Genomic DNA, 17,340 nt, shown 5'->3' on the forward strand with positions numbered 1-17,340 from the left:
CCCCCTCCCCCTCTTAATTTCCAAAGCGAGAAAGTATAGCTACAAACGGCAGTTTTGGGACGGTAAAATGTCACAATTTTCAAGCTCGCTCGCATTTTAATTATCCTGATATTGCTGCCAATAATTGCCAGCAGTTGCGCCCAGTGCGCCCCCCCCCCCCTCAATTTCGAAAGCAAAAAAGATATAGCTTCAAACGGCAGTTTTTGGACTGTAAAATGTCAAAATTTTCAAGCTCGCTCGCATTTAATCTTTATGCATTTCCCCTGATGTTACTGCCAGTAAACCGTTATTGTCTGCAGTTGCGCCCGGTGCGCCCCCCCCCTTAATTTCCAAAGCGAAAAAATATAGCTACAAACGGCAGTTTTTCTACTGTAAAATGTCAAAATTTTCAAGCTCGCTCTCTTCGCTCGCTCGCATTGAATCGTTATGCAATTCACCTGATGTTGCTGCCAGTAATTGAGTATATGAATATAAGAACGACCCAAGTCCATGGAAGACCATTTCGAGTAAACTAAAAAAAAACTTCATATCTTTTTTGTTTGTCCAAATAATACTCTATTTAACTGTGATATGAAGGCAACATTGTATATACAAATTAGAACATATATCATTATGACAATTAACATTAACATTATTGTGGAGAGGCCATTTTGTGTGATGGACTTGGGTCGTTCTTTGATTCATATGGACTTGGGTCGTTCTTTGATTCATATACATGATATTCTGCTATAGAGATGAGAGAATGACGAGAGAGGGCGCTATAATATGAATGTAAGAATGACCCAAGTCCTTCATTCTTACATTCATATAAGATTTAACTCATTTATTTCAGGCACTTCCGGGGGTAATTAGGATTTATCATTTTTATACACAAGATGAGTCCATGCATAAGCTACAATTTCCCATGTCAAACTGAATTTGGCCAAAAATTGGACTTGGGTCGTTCTTATATTCATATACTCAATTGTCAGCAGTTGCGCCCGGTGGCATGCGCTCCAGCCCCCTTAATTTCCAAAGCGAAAAAGTGTGGCTATTAAGAACGGCAGTTTTTGGACTGTAAAATGTAAAATTTTCAAGCTCGCTCGCATTTAATCGTTATGCAATTCACCTTATGTTGCTGCCAGTAATTGCCAGCAGTTCCGCCCGGTGCGCCCCCCTCCCTTAATTTCCAAAGCGAAAAAATATGGCTAAGAACGGCAGTTTTTGGACTGTAAAATGCAAAATTTTCAAGCTCGCTCTCTTCGCTTGCTCACACGTTATGCAATTCAGCTAGTGTTTCTGCCAATAATTGCCAGCAGTTCCGCCCGGTGCGCCCCCCCCCCCCTCCCTTACATCCAAAGCGAAAAAATATGGCTAAGAACGGCAGCTTTTGGACTGTAGAATGTAATATTTTCAAGCTCGCTCGCTCCGCTCGCTCGCATGTAATCGTTATGCTCTCCAAAGATTATTGTGAAGGGTTAATAGTAGAAAGGGAGTGTATACAGGTGTTGGAAAAAATGAAACTGAATAAATCACCAGGGAATGATGGGTTAACGGTTGAATTTTATAGAATATTTTGGCCGGTTATCGGACAATTAGTAGTAGAAGCTTTAAATGAAGCGTATTATAATGGGGAATTATCGGCTTCCCAAAGACAAGCAATGATTATTTTTAATTGCAAAAGAAGGTAAAGATGTTTTGCAGATTAAGAATTAAAGACCTATTTCTTATTAAATGTGGATTATAAAATTCTTTCTAAAGTTTTAACAATGAGTATTACAGAGGTTTTAGAGGAAATTATAATGGAAGATCAATTGGGGTTTTTGAAAGGTAGATATATAGGTGAAGCAATACGTATTATTGATGACATGATTTTCCATACTTCCCACTTTAAGTTACCAGGTTATTTGGTTGCAATTGATTTCGAAAAAAGCCTTTGATTCCGTTGCTCACAGTTTTTTTACAACACGCCCTGTTACCTTTTGGTTTTGGACCTGTATTCCGAAAATGGATTTCTACTCTTTATAATAATGCTCTCAGCTGTGTTTTTAACGGGGGTAAATCGACAGGGTATTTTAAGATAGAAAAGGGGGTTCGACAAGGGGATCCACTGTCACCATATCTGTTTATTTTATGTATAGAAGTGTTAGCGCATTCGATAAGAAAAGACAAGGAGATTTCAGGGTTATGTTTTGGAGGGAATGAAGTTAGACAAGTGCTCTATGCGGATGATATTACATTTTTGGTACAAGATTTTTAGTCAATCAAGAGGATTGAATTTATTTTTGATTGTTTTCAACAGGGCTCTGGACTTAAACTTAATAAAGATAAGATAAAAGTGTTAGAATTGGGAAGTAGTAAAGATAGTGCTTATGATTTTTCTTTTGGACAAAAAGTGACGGAGTTTAAGATTTTAGGGGTATATTTTACTTTGGATCCAGAGGTGAAAGAAAAATTGAATTATAAAGAAATACTTAGTAAAATAAAGAAATTATTAATATGGTGGAAGCAACGAGATTTGACATTAGTTGGTAAAATTCAGTTATTGAAGACTTTTATTTATTCTAAATTGATATATGTGGGGTCTCTAAACCCTTTGCCAGAATGGGTATATAAAGAATTGGATTTGGTTGTTTGGGAATTTATTTGGCAAGGGAAACCAAAAATAAAAAAAACTGTGTTGGTATTAGATTATGAACACGGGGGAGTAAAATTTATGCATTTTCCATCATTGATAGACGCTCAAATAGTAATGTGGGTTAAAAGGTTATTTTATGGTAAACAAGAAATGAAATGGAAACAATATTTTCAGTTTGTTACTAAACATATTGGAGGTAAATTTATATTTTGTTGTAACTATTTCATTTATCTTTTGAATTTGTCTATACCGGTATTTTACAGGGATCTGTTGAAAACATGGGTGAAAACAAAGGATTTCAGGGGTAATTATAATCAAATAAGGAAGGAAGTTTTGTTTAATAATAAAATGATTCGCATTGAGGGAAAATGCAGTTTTGATGAAAAATTGTTTTTGAAAAAATGCTTTAGATTGGAACATATAATGGATAGGAATGGTAAATTATTTTCGGTTGAATATTTTTATAATAAAGGATTTAATTATTTGAATATTTTGAGTATTCAAAAGATATATGAAGCGCTTCCAGTTGGTTGGAAAAGGAATACAGAAAATACAGAAGTAGAGAAGAATACAAAAGAAATGAAATGATTTTTATAAGAAATGGGAAGGAAATTCCTCTGGAAAAGATTGCCTCTAAAAACATTTATGTTGAATTAGTGAAGAAAGTAAGTGATGATTCTTCGGTGATAGAAAAAATGAGAAATTTATATTTTTGTGATTTTTCTAATAGAGATATAAAATGTATTTTTAGTAGGATAAGAAGTAGCACTTTGAGTTCTGCTTTGACGGATTTTCAATATAGGTTATTGCATGGAATAGTGTACACAAATCATCAATTATTTCAGTTTAATTTCGTAAATGATAATTTATGTTCTTTTTGTCATAAAGAGGAAGAGACGTATAAACATATATTTTATACATGTGAGTTTGCTAGGAAAGTTTGGGGGAAAATGTAGTACTTTTTTTGAATATGTTGATTTGCAACAGTTGAGTTGGGAAGAGATCTTTTTTGGTATAGAGCTACCAGATAAAGGAAAAGCTCAGTTAGTTAACCATGTTATAATTTTGGTGAAGAAATTGCTTTTTTTAGGAAGGAAAAATAAGACACCCCCAACGGAATATTTCATTAAAAGGTCTATAGAGCAGGATAGGTTAGAAGAAGAAAAATTGGCAGTTATACGTAAGACGCTGTCAATACATTTACAAAAGTGGGAAAACTGGAAAAAGATTTGAGAATTTGTTTTGCGTTTATTTAATAGAGTATGGTCTGCTGCACATCCACCAGGAAATGCCTTTTCCACGCACTCGTATTAAGTGTTATAATGTAAGTCAGGACACACAGGTTTCAGTTGCTTTTGAGGTTTTGTTGTGATGGGGGTTTTGGAAGGGGGAGAGGGGATGGGGTGGGGTAGTAAGAGGGAGAATGGACGGGGGTATTGAGTGGTGAGGGGGTTGCGAGGGGGGTTGTTTTGTTTTTGTTTTTTAACAAAAAACTTCAATCAATGGATATTGATATTTTAGGTTGGATTGAATGAAAGCTGAAAAGAAATTATTTTTTGGGGTGATTCAGTTAATAGAATTTATTATGTAATGAAAGAATAAAATTGTTAAGAGATTGAGGAATTAGTAATGTAAAACTAGAAAAGAAGAGATGCTTAAATATGGATTGTGTATATGGTTTGTGAAGAAAATGTACCAGAGTGTATCAAAACATGTTAAACCGATGTAAAGTTTTGGTATCAGTTTTGCATTCATTGATGTAAAGGACTATAAAATTGGTCCGGAGATTTTTGTATCAATGTATTTGTATATTATGTTTCCATTGATGAAGAATAAAATATTCTTTAAAATAAAAAAGATATTGCTGCCAGTAATTGCTAAGAGGAGTTGCGCCCGATGCGCCCCCTTAAATTCCAAGGCGAAAAAATATAGCAACAAACAGCAGGTTCTTTTTTTTACTGTAAAATGTCAAAATATTCAAGCTCGCTCGTTTCGCTCGCTCGCATTTAATTGTTATGTCTTTCTCCTGATGTTGCAGCCAGTAATCGCCGGCAGTTGCGCCCGGTGCGCCCTCCCCCCTTTATTTCCAAAGCGAAAAAATATAGCTCCAAATGGTAGTTTTTTGACTGTAAAATGTCAAAATTTTCAAGCTCGCTCTCTTCGCTTACTCGCATTTAATCGTTATGGCATTCACCTGATGTTGCTGCCAGTAATTACCAGCAGTTGCGCCCGGTGCGCCCCCCCCCTTAATTTCTTAAGCATAAAAAATATATGGCTACAAACGGCAGTTTTGGGACTGTAAAATGTCAAAATTTTAAAGCTCGCTCGCTCCGCTCGCTCGCATGTCATCGTTAAGCCATTCGCCCGATATTGCTGCCACTAATTTGTCGTTTCACACCGTCATTCCATAATCCATTTATAGGGGGACAACCCCCTCCCACAACCTCCCCCCTTGCTCGTTCCGCTTGTTCGGGCTCGGTCGCGTTCATGACATCAGTGTAAGAATTATTACCAGAAGTTTATTTGAATTATACCATTTATAGGCAAATTGTTCCATAACAATTTACTTCAAAATGTACTAATACCTTAAACAAGTGGGACTGTTTCAAGTCGATAAAACACGCAAAATACCTGCATCAAATTGCACCATTTACAACATAAAAATGCAAAAAGTGCTCACCGTGGCAGGGGGACGATCCCTCCCACATCCTCCCCCTCGCTCACTCCTCTCGCTCTTGCTTGGCCGCGTTCATGATATATAGTGTAAATATTAAAACAGGAAGTTTATTTGGATGATCCTATTTTATAGGCAAATTGTTCGATAATAATCTACATCTACTTTACACAAGTGGGATTGTTTCAAGTCGATAAAACAAGCAAAAGATGCATCATATCCCCCCTCGCTCTCTCCGCTTGCTCGGGCTCGGTCGCGTTCATGACATCAGTGTAAGAATCAATACAAGAAGTTTATTGAAATGATATAGTTTATAGGCACATTGTTCAACAACAAATTCCATCAAAATGTACTGCTACCTTAAACAAGTGGGACTGTTTCAAGTCGATAAAAATACGCAAAAAGCCTGCATCAAATTGCACCATTAACAACATCAAAATGCAAAAAGTTCTCACCGTGGGAGGGGGGGGGGGGGAGAGACAACCGGCACTTCCACACCCTCCCCCCCCCCCCTGCTCGCTTCCTCGCTAACCCCCCCCCCCCCCCCCCCAAGATGAAATCCTAGCTACGCTGGTGCCCTTTCCCCCGCTTGGTTTACCTCAAAAAGAGTAAAATTCTAGGAATTGAGAGTTTCCTATAATATTTTCCAAATGTCTGTCCAAAAAAAAAAAAAAAAAATCTCGTTACATTAGAGTCAAAACGCACCCCCTTTGAAAAAAAGCTGGTGACGCCCCTGGTGAGAGGGGGCAATGATCTGATCTTAAGTATTCATTAATTCATTTTTTTTTTTCTGGGGGAGGGGAGGGTCAGTACGTCGGTTCAATAATCTATTTCTTTAGGTTAAATTAGAGGAGGGACTATCTGAGTTTATGGCTGGCCTAGGTGATGCTTTCTCTCTGACGATAACGTAATTGTCATTCGCAATACTGCAAAGGTCACGTTGTCATCATCCTCAACCTGTCAACCCTTGCCACCATCAATGGTTGTGGATAGTAGGCCTAATCACTCTGCAGAAGTTAAGGAAACGATGAAATGCATTGTCATCCGGACTATAATTTTCCATTCAGGTCCAATCGCCCTAAATAGGGGTTGCTTTTGATCCCGATCGTGAAAGATATCGTATCTTATCTCAACAGCCCGCATTGGTTCTCGGTATTCGTATTGGAACGTATCAGAACGTAGCTGCACGTACCAAATCGGGGATCCCGATCGTAATGATCGTGGTAGATCGGAACCAATCATGGACTCAATCGAAACAATCCTATCGGATCGTATTTGAACGGGAGACCAGATCGTGACAGATCGCATTGATTGAAATAGACCAATCGTGACTATATTGCATCCAAGCGTACCAACACGTATTGACTTTTATAACCTCGTATCGAAACGTGAAATTTCAGACGAGTTCAACAAATTTTCCACGATCAGTTACGAATGTCCAATCGTGGCGTTCGCAATGGATCGCACGATAGTGGGAACCCCGCTTTAAGGCCGTGTCACACCTTTCCGGGCAAGCCGTGCGTGCGACTTATGAAGAACATTTTTTTACTACCCGGAGGTCCCCGGAATGAGCCGCACATGACAGTACCTGGCACGTATCTCACCCGTGACACCTGGAGGTCTGCATGCAAATATTTTTACCCGCAACCATGTTTAGGCCCTGTCACACCTTTCCGGACAAGCTATGCAGGCTTGTTGCGTGTAGGGATTTTCCAGCATACCAGAAATTTCTGAGGGCGAACAAGGATTTGGGCGCGTCAGTGCATGTGTTTTACTTGCTGGACGCGTTCTACTTAAATTCTACTTGCAGGTATACTGTGTGACCTTTGTACCAGTCGCGTGGGGGCTGACAACTCAGTGAAGGAATTCCTGTGAAGGAATGCCAGAAGTCCCACGGAATGTCATTATCTTGGCTGCATACGGGGACTGCAAAGTACCTGCGTGGGAGTTGCCTGCGAAGTGTTGCCGCTAAGGCCCCGAGGGTCTCCTACTGGCGTTCTGCGTGGACCTCTCCGGGCATCCCCGCGACTCACCCGGAAAAAGTTTTGGTCATGCTCAAAACTTGGCTGCGGTTAAATCGGACTTGCGTGAGCACCTCCGGGAAACTACAGGCGAGATACGCGCTAGGTTATGTCTAGTCCACTGCTAACTGCGACCAGCCCTAACGTGCAGCGTTGGGGCTGCGCCGTTTTCGCATTCAGATTTTAATGTTGTACAAAACGGGTGCCGTTCCGGCGCTATAAATTTCCTTAATTTTTCAACAAAAACTACTAGGAATACTTACATGGTTCGATTAAACCTAAATGATTCACATCGGCGACTGTTTGATGCATTTCATTGCTTATGATGCCGAAAATGCTGTCTTATAGGGCAAATATCTTCAGCTCACCGATGCTCACTAAAACTCACAATCACTTGCACATGCGTACAGCATGCATTCAGCGCAGTCCATTGACAGCTGTATTGCTCGGTACATGATGCATATTCATTTCACCTTATATGCACCGTGCGATGATACACTATTCATATCCTTGAGCATCCGTAACGGTGACGTCATTGATCACGCATGCGTAGATGCGTACTAATGGATATACACGTTCAAAATAGCAGCAAAGCTCCCCACTAGGGCAGGCCGCTTACTCCTTAAAATGTGGAAAATTTTGCAGTTTCCTGATAAATTGGTGAGAAGAACCAATGCAATGGGGTAGTGTATATTTTGTTTTCTATTGTCACTGTGTTTATGATAGAAATTTAGCCATGGTTTATTTGTGAAGTTGCCGCATATGTGGCAATAGGGAGTTGTTCGTGATTCTCACTTTAACGAAACTGCGAGGTAGCCGCCAGGACCCCGCCGCAGCGCGGCGGGTCTCCGGGGCTAGTCCACTGCCTGGACTGTTTTGTGTGATCATTTACCGCGCGCACACACCGCTACAACACGCGTATGCCCCACCGTACTTTCGTGTATAAATTTGCCGCGCACGCATGCATCTCGACCTCCAAAACAGTCCAGTCTAGTTTGCCAAGTCTCCCCGAAATATTTCGGAAAAAATTGGCCCCACCCTCCACTCCCTCATTCATTTCGAGCATCCTGATTGGTCGATGAGATCGCGTCCAGCAGGCAATTTGCGGGATCGAAAAAAGTCGATCGATCTCTAATCTTGTAGTCTTATTGCAAACAGGTATATTGCATTTAGCAATATAAGATACATATTTTACTCCAATATTTTTATTAATCTCAACATGTATTAATGGAATGTCAAAATTATCTTTCTTTTTATTAAAAATTGCTCAAATAGTTTATTATATCTTACAGATCATAAGAGAATGGAATTAGAACGTACATAAACCGTGCGTAAGATTAAGACTAACTTCTACTCGTTCCCATAACTGTTACAAATTAAATTATAAATTTCACAATCATCAAAACAATTTAAATCTATTTTTAGACAAAAAATAATGATTTAGAAATCACAAATTAAAAATCGATAAATACGTGTAGAAAAAAGTATTCGCCTATTTAAAGCATCGTGACTTATCGTACATGTCAATTACGAGGTGGCTTTTTACTACTTCTCGATCGGGGATCCCCCGGATGCGTTTTTTTTTAAAGACGGCACAGATTGGGGCATGGCGCGTGTTAAACCTATGGGAAAAACGTTGGGTTAGGGTTTTTGGTTATGGTTAGGGTTAGGGTTAGGGTTAGGGTTGGGGTTAGGGTTAGGGTTAGGGTTAAGGTTCGATGGTTAGGGTTAGGATTAGGATTAGGGTTAGGTTTAGGGATAGGGTCCCCGATAGATTTTAAGTTTCCCCAATCTGTGCCGTCTAAAAAAAACACGCCCCCCGGATCGCGTGTACAGCATACAGCTTGTGCAATGTGCTTTTCGTATAGACCTTATCGCAAATAGCTTCACGCAAGGGACGATGGGAAGGAATAGGGAGCAAGAGCGCCGCCTATTGTCTGAATGCGACCATGCGACATGTTAGCAGCCGACGCTTCGTACGTAATGTGTACAGTGCTGTGTACAGTACTGTATGTAACACGATCGCGTCGATCGTATTCATCCTTCTACTTTCTTCAACTAAAACATCTCGTCACATTTGCCTTGCGAAATCGCTGACCCTTTTGATTTTGAAATGTAATAGTGGGGCTAGATTTGATATGATTGCAAAAATAACCAAATATATCCTGGCAGGTACGAACCATTTTGTTTTTCTAAGCAGTCTTGTTACGAAGAGACGTAATAGCTTGTTATAGTGAGTGTACTACTGGTCATGACCGTGGACATAACGGCGGCGATGTGTGCATGTGTGATATGAGTGACAGCTAATCATGGTGTGAATGAGGTCGCCGAAGCTATTCTATAGCAGTTAGGCCCTATATTATATCAGAATATAATTTGATTGCTCTGCTTCACACGGATATTTGTATTATTACTTTTTTATTTCTTCTTTTTTTTTTTTGCAGAGAGTTTGTACATCAAGAGCAATGGCAATTTTGTTACGAACGTGGAATACAATGGCACATAAATAGCTCAGTAGAACCGAAAGAAGTTTATAAACTGTTAAAAAAATATACATTTTTTTATTACTTGTACCTGAAAATAAAGTGCTTGTATTAAAGTGTGATAACTTGATTTTTTTTCTCTGTTTCCATGTACACATACTTCAAAAAATATAATGCGCCGACCCCAAGCAAGAACTATACCCAGACTTCTCAATCGATACAGGTCATTTGTTAGATGTAATTATTACCCTGAGATATACTTAATTTTGCAAATAGACTGTCTAGTTACGGGCTAAGGATACGGCTGGGCTGTCATTCTTGCAAACTGCAAATGGTAAAGAATGATGAGAAACATGAGGGAATCAGATTATGAATTTGCATGTAAGCTCATTCCAAATAATTTGGGAGAGAGTTGGACAAGAGATTTTTCATCAAAGCAACATGTGTGTTGCCCTGTCTGTTTCTGTTGAGCCGCAAGAAGAAAGCGAAGAAAGATAGAAAAGAAGATGTGGTGTTTGAGGGACAGGCATATAAGTGAAGGGAAAATGAAATTAATCAAACAGGAAGGTTGCATGATTTTATTTATTTTTTAACTGTTGAACGGTGGATTTCCAATACTTAGGATCACAGCAGTACATATAATTTATTCCTTTTTAAAACTTAATGAATAACAAGCCACACAGACAAACACACACACCTACACACACATTCTTTGTTCTCTAATTTGTCTTTTTCTCTCATACATCATACAATAATTGTTGTGTACTTTATTGAAAACAACGAACAATAATGCATGTCGTGGAAGCATGCAGATCACCAGGCCATAGCTCATGCAGATCTATTATGGTATACACGGATGGGGAACATTGGCAATAAGGGATAAACTGGTAGTTCCACAAATGAAAATTATTACAAAAAACTTAGTTTTTGCGATAAAATGTACATGTATCAGTGTTCGCTGTGCTTATATTCGCTATTACTTACGGTACTGTACTCGCCTATCCTAAAAAAAAAATGCTTGAAAAATCAGTTATAAAAAGCTGTAAAAACCTACGAGAAGCTATGTCGTTATTGTCATGTGCAGTAATGAAACAGACATTGTTTTATTGCCTTTGGTTGAAGAATCAGAGTTGTAAAAAACGCGCTGAACACTGTCACTCCGCGAATCGTATGGCTTTGCGTATGATTTTAGCAAGGCCACGTGGCTGAGATTTGAGACTAACTCACCACACAGACTATTGTGAGTTCAAAAGGGTACGAGTGCTACGGGTAACCCAACGCAATCTCGCACTCACGCGGCGCGTTCGCTCACAGTTAGTCTCTTTTCCAAACCCTAAACGGGAGACTACGTTGCGTGCGGGCGGCGGTGCGTGGCTTCGCGATCCCGAAAATCGAATCGGCGTTTGCCCCCTATTCAGTCCCACAATCCTTTGCGCGAACAGCGCCACCCAGCGACAAATGCTATTTGCGATAAGGTTTATTGATTCCGAGTCTTGCGTTTTCCGACCAAAATCTCTGCAGCATTTCAAATACATGTATTTCCTCCAAATCCTGTTTACATGATCAATGAATGTCAACATCAGCGTCTCCGCGTCGCTTTTCTGACAGTGATAATGAGAAGAGCATTCAATGCAATGTGCTCTGACGGTTTCGGGGAGCAGCAGCAGAACCAGAACTGAGTCCCTACACGTACACGTACACGTTTCTCCGTGCGTGGTCATGATTTGTTTATCTCCCTGCCGACTGGTTTCGGCAATAGTGTGGTGTTCCAACTTCCAAGCTGCACAGTTATGCGTTGATATTCTTCGCAAACTAGATCTACATGATGCACTAGACTCTCCGAAAGCTGTGGCTCTTGTTTTCATGCCTTTGAAGTCTTTAATTTCGGACCAGATGAGCAGGGCTATATGGATCTTGCTTGGCATGCGTGACAAAGTCAAAGACTCCAGCGGCCTACCTAGCGGTAAGCTAATCATTTAGATCTATCCAGTTTCTAAAAATGATTCGTCAAGGCAACTTTCATTACGTGTCTCTTGTCTTGAATTACAAAGCGTAACTGTAAGCCCCTAGTTGAACAAAAAAAAAAAAAAATGATTGTAAAACTAAATGTAGTTATGTCTGGCCTCTGGGCCGGGTAGGGTAAACACATGTCAGGCTTCTACTACCATGACTACAGTACTACTCTTTTGAGTGTTCCTAGGTGTACCGAGTTAAATCCTGTGTAATTGTGATAAATTGTTAACACCGTAACTGCACTGGTTTAATTGTTTTGTACACTACAGTAAGTACTGTAACTTTCTCGCATACAAATGCAATTACACATAGGCCTACTGCCTTTTCGTAGCTTTAGTCTGTGAGCCACAGCCTGTGTCTCGTCGGCTTTGCTCCTCTACTCAGAGGAGCGATCGACACACACGCTGTGGCCCTCAGACTTATTCTTCATGTGCATGTACATTGAGAAAAAAACTCAAGTAGGAACATGTTTCAGTATGCAAATGTACTCATACTTGTTCATCTATAGATTAAAATTATGCAGTCTTATGGCTATGCGATATGCATTGTATAGACTGCAGGCATTATTAAAATCACTTATGTGCAATGTAGAAAATGTTTTTTTTTTTTTTTAAATCTTACTGGGTTTTTTTTTTCTTCTTATTTTTCAAATAGGGGGACCGCATCTGGAGACACCAAAGCATTTCGAGCTGCGTATGGAAAATTGGGTGAATTACGATCGAAACTCAAGTCTTCAGTCCCGCTGTTGCCCTGACAGCCACTGCAACCAGAGATGTGCGTAGCGGTATCATTGAAAACTTTGGTCTTCGCAATTATGTGTGGGTAAATCAGTTGCCGGACAAGCAAAATATAAAACATGTTGTCAAGTCTGCTGCAAGAGATTTAGATACAATGTTCAACTGGCTGGCAGATGACTTGAAGACCCATGGTGCATGTTGTGAAAGGATGATAAGAAAAATGTGCAGTAATGGGTACGCGACCTTTATGGCACTGCTTCCAGAAAGTTGCCACAGGTATGTCAATAAGTTTATATGTGTATGTACCACCGGAACACGGAAACTGATATCCAAAAGGAAATTGTTGACAGCATATTGGCAACAGATGGTGAAATCTGAGTTCTGATAGCTACCATTGCGTCTGGCCTGGGTGTTGACGTAAGCAGCGTACACAGTACGGTTTTGTGTGGATGCCCAAGTGATCTAGACGAGTATATCCACTTTTTAAAAGCACTCAATTTTCAGGCCTTATCAGATATACTGGTAACATGAAGAATCATGTACAGCTGTACGTCGTAGCTCAGATTTTTTATTTTTTTTTTTAACTGAAAAATGTTACGTACACACGTGTACATGTAGCTTGGACCTTTGTTTTTTTTTAGAGAATTCATGTGATTGTTTTAAAACAAGAATCCACTGTGGGTGTTTTTCCTCCTTAAGGTTTGTAATGGTGAGTGGTTGGCACATTGGTTTCTGGTGTACCTAAATTTTTGCAGTTCCATGCGACATTTACAATAATTTTCTTTTTATCACTGCAATTTCTGTACCTTGCTCTTATTCATAGAAGCAAATATAATGTACATTTGTACACACCTACTTTTCATACTGTACTTTGTTTTTAGGCGTGAATATTTTCATGTCATTGGACATGTTGATTGGTACATATCGTAATTACAAGTGATAAAATTATGGAAAAGTTGAAATATTTTAGTTCAAGGTTGTGTTTTTGTGATGTAGTGGATTACATGTACATGTACATACAGACCATACCAAGTGGGGATGGGCTGTGTGTTTTGGGTGTTTGGGTGGGTGTTTGAAAATTGAACTGTTATGCCGTTTGTCTGCACATGTAATTGTACATTGCATGTTCATCTGCATACATGTACGTACAAGTGTACACATGTGTAGATTATGTTTTTGAGTTGTACAACTACCAAGAACTTGTTTACCACATATACTTTCTTTACATACAAAATCATTCATGAGAAGTACAGTATGTTCTTTGGCCCATTTTGATAAAAATAAAACTAGTTCTGTTAATGCACATGAACATTTGTACCTGTAGTTTGAACTGTGTAGCAATGAATTGATTTTCTTTTTTGAACTTCGAAGCAATTTTTTTCTTTTTACCAAGAATCGTTGTAAAATACAACAAATGAAAAAAAAAAAAAAATCTACAGTGGGACCAGGAAGATTTCTTTGTCATAACTTGTAACCAGTTTGTGTTAATCCTGTGTTTTTGATGTGTAATGAGAGTCTATTACATATGGTAATTAGACTGAAATGTGACATATCAAATTATTTTTCTGACCTCAAAATTCAAAGTCAAACAGTTTACAATGTATTTTGTTTGAAATAATGCACTGTTGTTGAACAATGATCATGAACTATCATGAATATACAGTAAATGTATTGTATATTACAGTACTTGTACATATACATGTGTATAATGAAGGAATTTCAAGAGCATGGAGAAAAAACTGAAATATGCCTAATATTTTCTCAACTATAGAACATTTAATTTCAGTTCCTTATGAGTACATGGTGGCACAGAATATCCAACTTTAAAGACACTTATACACCTGAGGAATTATTTTGAACGTCCTTCCCAGAGTGACAACTTTATGAACTCATTATTGACAGTTGGGAGTGGGATGCTAGCTTTGAAACTTCCTTGGTAGTTGATACAACATTAACAGTTTTACCATCATGGCCAAATTTTTATAATGAAGGCTTAAGAAGTAATGTGATTAAAACATGTACAAATTATACATAGGCTCTATGTTCAAATCACACTACTCGTAGTCCATTTGTTTTCACTTTGCTGTCCGCTCTTACTGTACATTAATGATGAAGACTACACAGTGTATTTAACAGTACATATATTGCAAATGTACAATGTACATGTACACTGTACATTGTACATTTCAAAGTACAATAGTGATAAATTGATGTATTTCGTGACCACACCTCAACACTGAAAAAAAATTAACCTTTTTACCAATAATCAGCTGCCATAAACATGGAAAAAAAAGTAAAGTCTACTACACTGTAGGTATCTACAGCTGTATGTACAAAGTACATGTACAATGTTTTAATTTGGATGTGATTTGTAATAGGGGGTTTAATCAAATTGCTAACACGTGAGTGTGTGTGTGTGTGTGTGTGTGCATGGCGCACACATTTCCCAAGCATAATTTAATGCTGATATCCCCCTTAAATGTTTGTGAATTAGAAACAAACAAGTTGCTCTGTTAGACTGTCTTTTGATATGAATAGGCCTATTTATATACATGGAGCTACTATTTTGAGCAAATACAGGTATGGTTTGCCAAAAAAGAAGATATAATTGGATATATATAATATATATATATGTATATCGCATATGCAGAAGGGCAGTTCAACCAAAACTGTTTACTTCTGTAATGCCAGAGACAAATGGACCAATATCTCTGTAGCAAAAATGCCCTTAAGCGTCTTCATCTTGGTTTACTAAATGTAGCTAAAGTTATTATCATGAAGACTAACAAAGACTGACTGACGGGGTATTTTTACAACGGGGATATTGGTCTGATTGTCTCTGTTATAGAAATTATCAAAGCGAATAGTTTCGGTCTAACTGCCCAGTAGGCCCTATATGAAGTGGCAATAAAATGATAAAAGTTTTAAAAACTTAGTGCAATTCTTTAAATTTAGAGTGCTCTCTACTAACATTTGGGGAAAAGAACAAACATAAAAGGCACTTTCTGGTTCCTTACATGTACCGGTACTTCAAAACTTTGCACTACAAATTGTGTAATGTATCCCCTTCACCTCCACCACCCCTGAATATGCTTGATATCTTGTATACCATAGCTATCAAGTACCGGGTCATAGAACCCACATCTCACAGCCCTGAGCTTACATTACAAAATTACATTGTTATTTAGTGGGCCAGATAATAGTGGAAACAGGTGCATACAAGTGCCTTTGTCAATTAAAGAATTTCTTTAATTTCTGAATATTTCATCGTACAATATTATTAATGAAGAATAATTGATGACAAAATTATTTCCTTTAATGAATATGATTGGCACAATCCCCCCCCCCGAAAAAAAAACAAAAAAAAAAACATATTGATCCCCTTTAGTTGCTTTACCAACAATAACATCGCCAAACAAATCTTCCAACTTTTCTTGAGGTCCACATCTCACGACCTTCACAGAGTTCTTTGCAGTTTTATGTAGTGTTTGGACGTTAGAAGTGGCACATCACAAATCATACATCGGCGAGCTGGCGAATTGTAGCTCGCCATTTCCAATCTCAAGAATAATATTCAAGTCATCATCGAATCTGGGCACAACAAAGTCCAAAACACCACGTGAAAGTAGGTCCTAGATGACTGCAACCATAACTTTCAGCCAGTCAAAAACGTTGCACGAATCAGCTGTGCAACAATGCATGGTACGGATCACTGAAGTACTGAGTATCTCGCATTGCATTGTGATCACAGAGTTGGCTCTTTGATTGTGATAATGTGTGTTGTGCAAAAATGCAGGCATCTCTGTGCACATAATTAGTAATTGTTGCAGATCGCACTGTATTCACGGTGCAATGCACACAGCTGGCTGCAGATCGATCGATCCCACAGAACTCTTTTCTGTGTTCGATCCCTTAGTTTTCATGCATACGCAATGAGCTTGCGAGAGATAGGGCATTACGTCAGCATGAACTTTTGACCCTACGCACTGTCAAACCATTCTGGACGTTTTTTGTTTTTTTGTTTTTTCGGACAGGTGTGTTGGCACCGAGCGGTTACAGGGGTTAGCGCGATAAGCTGTGGAGCGGCGCGACGATGCGTAATGATAAAAAACGTCCAGAATCTGGACTAGGTTATGTCAGGTGCGGACCAACTGCGGAGAACTCCGGGTAGCAAATTTGTCTCCCCGCAAGTCAACCCGAAAAAACTTCCCCAGATATGGTATGACAAGGCCTTGAGCATGCTCAAAACTTGTTCCGAGTGAGTCGTGGGGGTTCGCTCGCAGAAGTACACGCAGAACACCAGTAGGAGACCCTTACCGGCAGCACCTCGCAGGCAACTCCAACGCAGGTACTTTTCAGTACACATAAGTCGCTCGTAACAGAAAACGGATCGGTTTCAAAGCTCTCACGCAGGTCACACGGAATGCACGCAAGCAGAAGCTAAGTAGCACGCGTCTAGTAGGTAAGAAACAAGTGCGAAAATTGCACACATTCTTGTTCGCCCGTGGAAAATCTTCTACGCGCTGGAAACTACCTTCTCACCACAAGCCCGCGTAGCTTGCCGGGAAGCTTTTTTTTTTAGGGTTAAGGTTGCATAGGGTTTAGCGTTAGGGTTAGGGTCCCAAATCTGTGCCGTGTAAAAAAAAAACAAAAAAACAAAAAAAAAACACGCTGTCCAGAAACGTGTGACACGGCCTTTGTAGTATTTTTACACTGAAGAAGACGGCCTACTAGTTACTTGCTTCAGCTTGAGCTGCTTCAAGCTTGAGGTAAACCACCGTGAAACCTTAATTGA

Source organism: Diadema antillarum, unplaced genomic scaffold (genome assembly GCF_040938485.1).
Source record: "Diadema antillarum isolate AM-2024a unplaced genomic scaffold, OU_Dant_1.0 seq00000663_RagTag, whole genome shotgun sequence".
Taxonomy (NCBI): Eukaryota; Metazoa; Echinodermata; class Echinoidea; order Diadematoida; family Diadematidae; genus Diadema; species Diadema antillarum.